The following is an 8914-nucleotide window of genomic DNA, read 5'->3' on the forward strand; positions in this document are numbered from 1 at the left end:
CGCCCCCTCTTGGCCTCATCTGGAACAATGTCCTTTAGCAGGAAGGGAAGTGTAAAAAGTCAGTACAACTAAAAATGAAACATTTCTGGAAAAACGTTTTGTAAATATAACAAAGATATAGCCTCTGGACAAACGTTTGCCCATAAATATAATGAGAGGTAAAGTTTCTGGAGAATCCTTGTAAATGTGTTCTGTTTTTATAGAGATGGGGGTTTACTTACAGTATGGAACCTATTTAAAATACAGGAGTTGGATGCACTTTACCTTCTCTTTAGCTGTGTGTGAGGACTTGGATAAAGCTTGATGTTTGCCGTGAGGTTTGCCTTTGATCTTGGGAGTAACAAAGAATTATTGATAAAATATCATTAGACTTGTGGTTATTCAACAGGGCTACAATGATTGGCATCATACATTTTTATTAAAAAGCTGTTTCATAAAGCAAGAGTGGATTTATCAGTACTTACAGACACAGCAAATGCTGAGGCCAATAGGCAAAGGAACAGTAAACGGGTCTTCATACCTATAATGACACCAAATTTAATGGCATAAAAGCACATTCCAGTGTCTATTCCACAAGTTACCACCGGCTAAATCTGTGATGCCTATTTACTCTGTTCCATCTGACTGCGCAATCCACTGTCTCATCAGCCCAGCCAGGCAAATTATAAACTTGATCTCCACTATAAAAAGCATCTAGACATGATCTCACATTTCTTTTAGACAAACATTTCGTTTTCAACACCGGAGATTTGTATAAACCTTGCTGTCTGTCTCTCCGACATTTGCAACATTGTTTCAATATTCAAATTCGATCTCCAGCTGTCCCATAGTAATGAACGTGTAGGGGTCGGAGGTCGGGAGGAGACAGTCAGGCAGCGTTTCTCAGCCAGTCAAAATCATGAATCAGCTGGCATCATTTTTATGAATTTATACAAAGAAATGTCAATTGAAAAAGGTAAAAACGAAACGAAGTGCAGCTAGTTTGCAGTCTTTACAGCTTCAGTGTTTGAAGTGCTTGTGTTAGCTGTGTTGTTGATTAGCTCCTCTGAACAACAGTGTCCTGACGAGAGCACATGCCAGGCGAAATCGCGCCTCTTTAGCTCATTGTTATGGATGTATCCAAATAAATGTCACTAGAAAACAGCTTAAACAAATGCAAATGCTGCTGCTGTTGTTATTCGTTTTGACGTGACTGTAAGTTAGCCGTAGTTGGCTAGCTAGCAAGCAAGGGATAAGAACGTTGTCAGCCAGTATGGCAATAGAACATTTAGAACGAACGACTGGGTCGCGTCTCTGGCAACCGAACCAATAGAACGAAAGACCAGCCGGGTTGGGTAGCAACCCTAGATTTGTGTCGGGACTAAATCTTGTGGAAGGATGAAATAGTATGAATAAATTAATTCAAATAACGTTTTTAATGAAAATATGTCAATCATTATTTGAATATGTTGGTAACCCATTGTATAAAAGTGAGAATGCCGGATAAGCTGGTGTTTGGAGGATATATTGGCACGGTTTGCCGGCCCTCGACTTCATCTCGGGCCTAACAACACGTGGCCAATATATCCTCCAAACACGGGCTTGGTTTATTGGGCATTATCACTTAATTATAATTGAGTATAAAGTTCAAAGGACCAGTGCAGTCAAAATTATTTTTTTACTTTGTTTTGTATCACATTGTACAATAGCTGATGAAAATAACACTGTAAAGTGTGAAGAAATTTGATCAGTGTTATTTCCAGACAGTTGCTGGTTGAAAATACAATCTACTCAGGACCTTCTAAATCAGCAGGTTTTGCATGGGTGGAGTTTTGGCTTGCCTGCTGACATCACCAGGCGGTATAAGTTAATATAGACCAATAACAAAGAGAGTTCCAAACCTCTCTGCCAATAACAGCCAGTTTTCAGATTACATATCATAAGGTTATGACTTCCACAGGTGATAAACCTGAGGCTCAGATTCATTCCTTCAATTCAATACTGCTCTTCACTGAGCCCAGAACCGGGCGTTGCGGGGCCAAACAGGTGTTGTACCTCATTTCCCTTTTCAGGGAACATTAGTTATAGTCATTACGTTACATTCCCTTTCAGTCGGTACTCTCAGCACACAGGGTTGGGGAGTAACAGATTACAAAGCAAAAAAAAATCCTGCTAAAATCCTGTAATTGGATTACAGATACTTTTGAAAAACTAGCTGATTATTTATTGGATTACTTTTAAATTCAGAAAGGATGTGTGCAAAAAAATACATCACACCTTTCCGTTTTCTCAATGACATTCAAATCAGCATTGAAAAAAAGCACAAGTTTAAATTTGTTCCGCCTGAGCGAGTCTGACCACAAGTCAGAGACCCTGAAGACACATCAAATGCTTTTGATGGATCACGGGAAAAGAGCAGGAATAGTATTTTGAAGGCTACAGTGCAAGTTATGTCTTCCAATGATGAGACTGCTGTCGGCATCCAAAGATTATACATCCAACTTAAATTAATGCTTGGGGGTAAGGACGACAGCATTGGTGTAGCGTACGGGCAATAGGCTACGGATATCACTTGGCCTTTTATTGATATCTACATAGCAATGATGTGAATCAGACTGCTGATTTCTCAATTATTCACGCCTTACGGATTGTGGTTGTTGTGAATGGCTGTTCACATATGTATAAATGTAGCCTTTGCAACACGTGGATAGCCAGTGAAAAATGTGCTGTGAAACATGTTGTCCCGTGTGGCTCAGTTGGTAGAGTATGCTGCTTGCAACATCAAGGTTATGGGTTTGATTCCCATGGGAGACCAGTACGAAAATAAAGTATAAAGATGCATGCACACGCTACTGTAAGTCGCTCTGGATAAGAGTGTCTGCTAAAATGTAAATACCCTGCAAACAATAATGAGTCATTAGGTTATCATGAAATTATAAAAAAGTCATCAGGACTTGGTGTCATTGTCCCCTGGAAGTTTTGTCTAGTTCCCGGTTGATCCTGGGGCGTCCCCTAGGATGTTCTTTGGATGTTGTGTCATGGTCCCCTGGAGATTTTGTCTAGTTGGTTGGTCCCAGGAATGTTTTATGGATGTTCTTAGAACGTTCTCAGAACGTCAGTGGGATAACGTTGTGCGAAACCCTTAAGGGACCTAATGGAGCGTTGCGAATGTCCTCAGGATGTCCCCTGTTTGCTGGGTGGATCCCAGCCTATATGGAAAGTTTGTGGTGTTGTGCTCCACATACTGTCAAAAAATGAGTTTAATTTCAGAATACCACAAGTGGGACTTTTTATTGCTCAATCTAATTTGTGCTGATTTAATATTTTTCCATAGGCCTAACGGACACATGCTCAAACTTGTGCACTAAATGGATTACATTTAGAAAGTAACCTACCAAATCCTGTCGGTTCAACGCAACTATGGGAGTGAAATCCCACCCCAAGCCGGCCCCAATGGAGACCAACTGAAATGGCCCATGGCAGACCACCCAGACCTCCACCCACAAGGTAGTCTGGGTATTGCGCACACTGTGCGCTGCCTAATGACCCTCTCCTGTTCCAGCTGTAAGCACACTGTGGGCTACACTGGGAGCAGTGACATCAAGCTATAAAACCTCACAAAAGTGTGTGGTGATGCCCAACTTGCCGCAGCACAAATATCCCCTACAGTCAACACTTTAAATAATGCCCAAGACGCTGCCAGGCGTACACCGCTTAGTAACCCTTACCACTTGCTGCTGTATGCCAGGGAGATAGCCTCCACAAGCCAATAGGAGAGACGCTGCTTAGAGAGCGCCCTGCTACGAGCTGGATTAGCTAAATAGACTAAAAGCTGGTCACATAACCGGATATCTCCGGTCCGCTCAATGTGCGTGCATAAAGCTAGTACTGGACACAGGGCATGCAACCTCTGTTGCTCTTCAGAAGCAAAAGGAGGAGACGAAAAGGGAAATAGCTCAAAGGCTAAAGACCTGTAGGTCATAACCATGAAGGCCGCATTAGGACACAACGTCACCTTAGAGTCGACTGGGGTGAACTGAGTACAGGAAGGGTGTACGGATAAGGCGTGGAGGCCCCCAACACATTTAGCCAAGGCCAAAGCCATGAGCTGAGAGGTTTTGTAGGAGAGGATCTTGAGATCCACCAACTCCAGAGGCTCAAGGGGGGCAGCACACAATGCCTCCAAAAACAGAGCCAAATCCCACATGGGCGCAATAGGTAAAGCAGGGTCGAGGCCACTGGTGCGCAAGAATGTCCGTTCCCAATGGGGCACTCGGGTCCCTCATCGAGAAGAACAGGACGACACTGCGCGTTTTCTTGCGATGCGTAAAGATCTATGACGGCCCTGCCTAATCTCTCCCATGTCTGGGCAACCACACATGGGTGTAGCCTCCACTGACCAGCACATGCCAGCCCAACAAACATGGGAGGAGGCGCCTGGAGTGCCAAATACACCCTCAGAAGCTCCAGGCAATTTATATGTCGGACACTCTGTCCCACCGTCCATACCCCCAGAATCGAGTAGCCATCGCACAGCGCGCCCCACACTTGGGGGGACATGTCTGTCTTTGCAGAATAACACCTGTCCCATGAGCACCCCTTGCGACAGTACCCGAGGATCTCCCCACTGGGCCAGTGCCTGCAGGCATGCCAGAGACAACCGAAGCGACCAGTTTAGGTTGCGAGACGCGTCCATGCGAGTGGCTAGCACCCAGCGCTGGAAAGGCTGCATCAATAATAACCCCAGGGGAATGATTACTATCATAGAAGCCATCATGCCCAGTAGGCGCAGCAACTGGTGAAAATGCATTGTGCACGCCATCCGAAATTGGGCCAAGCAGAGCCGGAACCCGTACACCCTCTGTAGGGATAGAAAAGTGCGAGATCCAGGAACGAAATGCACTGCGATGGGGTCAGACAGCTCTTTTTACTGTTTGCAATAAAACCTAGAGACTGAATATGGGACACTAACCTGGATGTGTACAACACCGCTTGTTCCCTTGACTCTGCTGCTATTGGCATCGTAAAGGCACAAAGCAAGAGTGACAGGCCGCGAGAGGACAAAAACTCATAGGCTGTCGCCTCAAATGGAACCTCTGAAAATTCCTGTGACCGGGATGGATGTGTGCGTCCTTCAGGTCAATGGTGGTGAACCAATCACCGGGATGCACGGACCCGTAACAGCCGCTCGTTTGTGAGCATTCTGAATGTGCAAACTCTGAGGTGCTTGTTTAGAACACACAGGTCTAGAATAGGACGTAAGGCCCCGTCCCTTTTTGAACCAGGAAATACTCACTGTATCAGCCGTCCTGGGTTTCCGACAGAGGAACCACCTGTATTGCCTGCTTCTGGAGCATGGAGGATATTTCCTCCCTTAACCCTGGCACTGATGTCAGGGAAAAGTCGACGTAATGATTCTACAAAAATGTGGGGCGTACAATGAATTGTAGCCTGTATCCTGACGTCACTGTTCACATGATCCAGGGCAAGAGTGCGCATGCGCGACATTGGTCAGAGCAGGCAGTGAGTCTCCCGTAAAGTGCCATCTGAGGGGGCATGATGCCCTCCCGTGGACTGGGATATATTGGTTATTTTTTATTTCCACCACTCTTGACAACTGTGTGTCTGAGCGGGACAGCCCACTTAGCCGGCAGGGCTCCACTTGTCTGCTTTCGGAAGGTTCTCACCGTCAGCCCAGAAGGACCTCCGGAGAAAAGCCCGCAGGGCCTCTTCCTGCTTCTTTTTAGCCTCAAACCGGGCCAAACAAACCCGTAGGGAAAAATCTGTCCTCTCTGGCACCTCCAAGAGAGTCAGCTAAAGGTGACACTGTGCCACCACTGTAGCTCCCATACTTTACCCGTAAGACAGAACGGTGCACCGGGATATGCACAGAATGAAATTTGCGCAAGAGCTCTGTGTGGGGCTCCCCGGCAGTCAAAGCTGCATCCAACTCCGCCAGCAGCTCGGTCTGGTAGAACTGCAGCATAGTGACAGACAAAAGAAATGTGACTTGGACCAGGTTGTCATCACTTCCTCGCCAAAATCTGGAAAAAGAGGCAAGTGGTGCTTGACTGCGGCAATCACAGGGGGCAGGTACTTCCCACCGTGGAAGATTTCTTCTGCGGGGAGGACGGTCACTTCTGGGGGGAGGATGATCACTGGCGTGAGGAGGTGGCTGCCCGAACTAAGTCCTCCTCATCAACCAAGAAACCTCCTGAGCCCGCCAGAGACAACACGTCGTCATCCGAACCTGGGCCCAATGAGTCACTGTGGGAGACCGATTCAGACGGCTCACTATCGCCCTGCGGGGAGGCTAGTTCTATCTGCTCTGCCCACAGCCCCAAATCCCTCCCCACGTCCTGCAACTCGGCAGGTACCGGCATCCAGCAGAGGAAGGTCGTCAATGTTAACCCTGCGCTTTCTCAAGAATTCGACACATCTATCCAAGGAGTTTGCATGCAGCCGCTGGCAATGCGCACACAAACTGGTTCGAGCAAGGGCCTCCTGAGCGTGCTCCAAGCCGAGACAAACAACAGAAATCGTGAGTATCTTTGGGAGAAATAGTATAAACGCATGAATGGGGGCATGGTAACTTAGCCTTCGTTGTCTCGGTCTCATTTTTTTGCCATCTTACTCATTGCTGAAGCAAATTGAAGAATAACACATTTTTCGTGACAAGGAAACTCTGAGAACAAATACAAAAACCCCCAGCACGCAACGTCCATCGGGTGAGCACGCTCTACCATGAAGGGACAGTTTAGTTAGCACAAAGTCAGATAGTCTCATGTTTTTTTTGTAGAATCGTCAATTGTTCCTGCTCACATCGAGGTGAAGAGTGAAATAATTGAAGGAATGAATTCGAGCCTCAGGTTATCACCTGTGGAAGGTGGGGCTTTCAGAAAGGCACAGATTTCATTAGCCTTGACAGGTGTGATTTTTGTTCTTCAATCGAAGTCGCGAGAGTGAGTTGTGTTGTACCGAGAGTACCGACTGAAAGGGAACCCCTCCCTCTCCCCACTCAGACCACTTCCAGACATTCCTAGCAAAATCTTGCTTGAGAAATAGTTTTGCTAAAAACCTATTTTTGTTTATTTTGACAATGTTAATGGGAAACGATTACAGTAAGGTACTTCCTTTTTACCAGTAAATGTTTTGATATTGAGATAAAAACAGCTGTATTGGGCCTTTAAAGCGGCAATCTGCGATTAGTACATACATTTTTGTACTTTTTTTATTAATGTTATATACCCATTGATTCTTGAAGAATCTAACTTATGAATGCCTCATGAGTATAATTGTCTTATCCCATCAGAACCTAAAATATTTTATTTTTTTATTCAAATGTTTGTAAACAATGTATTTGTCAAAACATGGTTAAAACTATACATGTTATCTCATGGATGGTCAGTCCTTGCATCCATAGCTCTATCTATGAATTAATAGTCGTTAATGTTCCACCAGCCCCTTCCCTCAGCTGTTTACAAAATTATTGTTATTGTTCGAACAGCAGATTGCCCCTTTAATTATGGATATAAAGTGGCCATTCAAACGATTTTATCATACTGTATGTCAAAGACAGACATGAGGACTGTCCACCTTGGTCTCTGATAATGGCAATGACAATCTCTTATTATGCAATAATTCAAAACCAATGGACAAACCATTTTCCCCAACTTTAGAAGATTTAAATCTTTAAACCCCCCCCCCTCTCGGTTACCATAGCGTGAAGCTCTCCCTTCCGAGATGCGCCCTCTCTCAAAAGTCACATTGAGAGTTCAGCGGACGCTAAAGCAAACACCAGAAGCTACTAGACAGGAAAGAGAGTCGACTAAGTCCACAAACTTTTTGTCTCTGGGTTTGAGAGACAATGTGGGGGGTTTTTGCATGCCAAAAATGATAAATCACTTGGAAAAGATTGAAATGGGATGATTCTGTTTTAGCCTAATGGTAGAAATACCACGTGTATGTTGTCTTTGTCGGTTTTACTAGCTACATAAGTTAATGGGAATACTCTTTGGTCAAACTTTGTAGAGTTTTTAAAGTATAAACAAAATGTTTTTTTGTTTTTTTTTACCCAGTAATTTAATGAAATGTTCTCTAAAGCATGCATGCTAATGTAAAATCATAAAGGAAAAATCTGAGTCATAGATGTCTAACACGTCCATAACATCTAAAACAACCTGCGGAAGCACCATATGCAACACAATGGGGCCAAAAAATACATCTGAGCAGATTGATTTACCAGTAGACATAACACAAAATCAATTATCATTGCAATATATACCCACCACATCCCCAGTATCAATTTCCTCAATAAGACAATAAATACATTTAGAGGGTTTCGTTTTTGCGACAACAAAATGTGTCTTCAAGGGAATTTAAAATGATCATTTCAAGTGCTGATGTAGCTAAGAGAGAAGAAGAAGTGTTACCTGAGGTTGGCAGCTGCACGGAGAGGTTTGAGACTGGGTCACACAGATGCAAAAACACATACACACACAATGTACTATCTCAACCAAGACAGTGACACACACTGTCCCTCGCACACTGATGCGTCGTCCAGCAACACACACACCACACCTCTCAGGGTCTTTTGTGCCTTCTGTGTCAAGGAAACAGTGGACAGTGGACCACAGCAAAAGGAGACAGTCAACTAGAGTATAGCCAACCAGGGAAGCGAGAGAGAGAGAGCTTATTCAATCAAACCCGCATTGCGGCATTTTACGCACTAGCTATTTCCTATGGTCAACTAAAATCATCCAAAATGGTTTACAATCAAGGATGGATGACACACTGATGCGTGAACCTCAGGAGGCCGGTGACACCTTAAAAAGGAGAGGACGGGCTCATAGTACTGTCTGAAACGGAATCAATGGAATGGTATCGGACACATCAAACACATGGTTGCCATAAATATGTGGACACCTGCTCGTCG

At 44.6% G+C, this 8914-nt stretch overlaps 1 long non-coding RNA gene across 1 annotated transcript; it reads right to left on the reverse strand.

Moving 5' to 3' along the window:
- Window positions 1–11: 11 nt before the first annotated feature.
- LOC123484123 lies at window positions 12–8495 on the reverse strand. Its single transcript, XR_006658410.1, has 4 exons — window positions 8412–8495; window positions 465–520; window positions 265–330; window positions 12–32 (listed from the first exon to the last, which is right to left on the reverse strand). It is a non-coding gene; the product is annotated as an uncharacterized LOC123484123 (long non-coding RNA).
- Window positions 8496–8914: the final 419 nt, after the last annotated feature.

The sequence above is a fragment of the Coregonus clupeaformis genome, unplaced genomic scaffold (assembly GCF_020615455.1).
Source record: "Coregonus clupeaformis isolate EN_2021a unplaced genomic scaffold, ASM2061545v1 scaf0202, whole genome shotgun sequence".
Classification (NCBI taxonomy): Eukaryota; Metazoa; Chordata; class Actinopteri; order Salmoniformes; family Salmonidae; genus Coregonus; species Coregonus clupeaformis.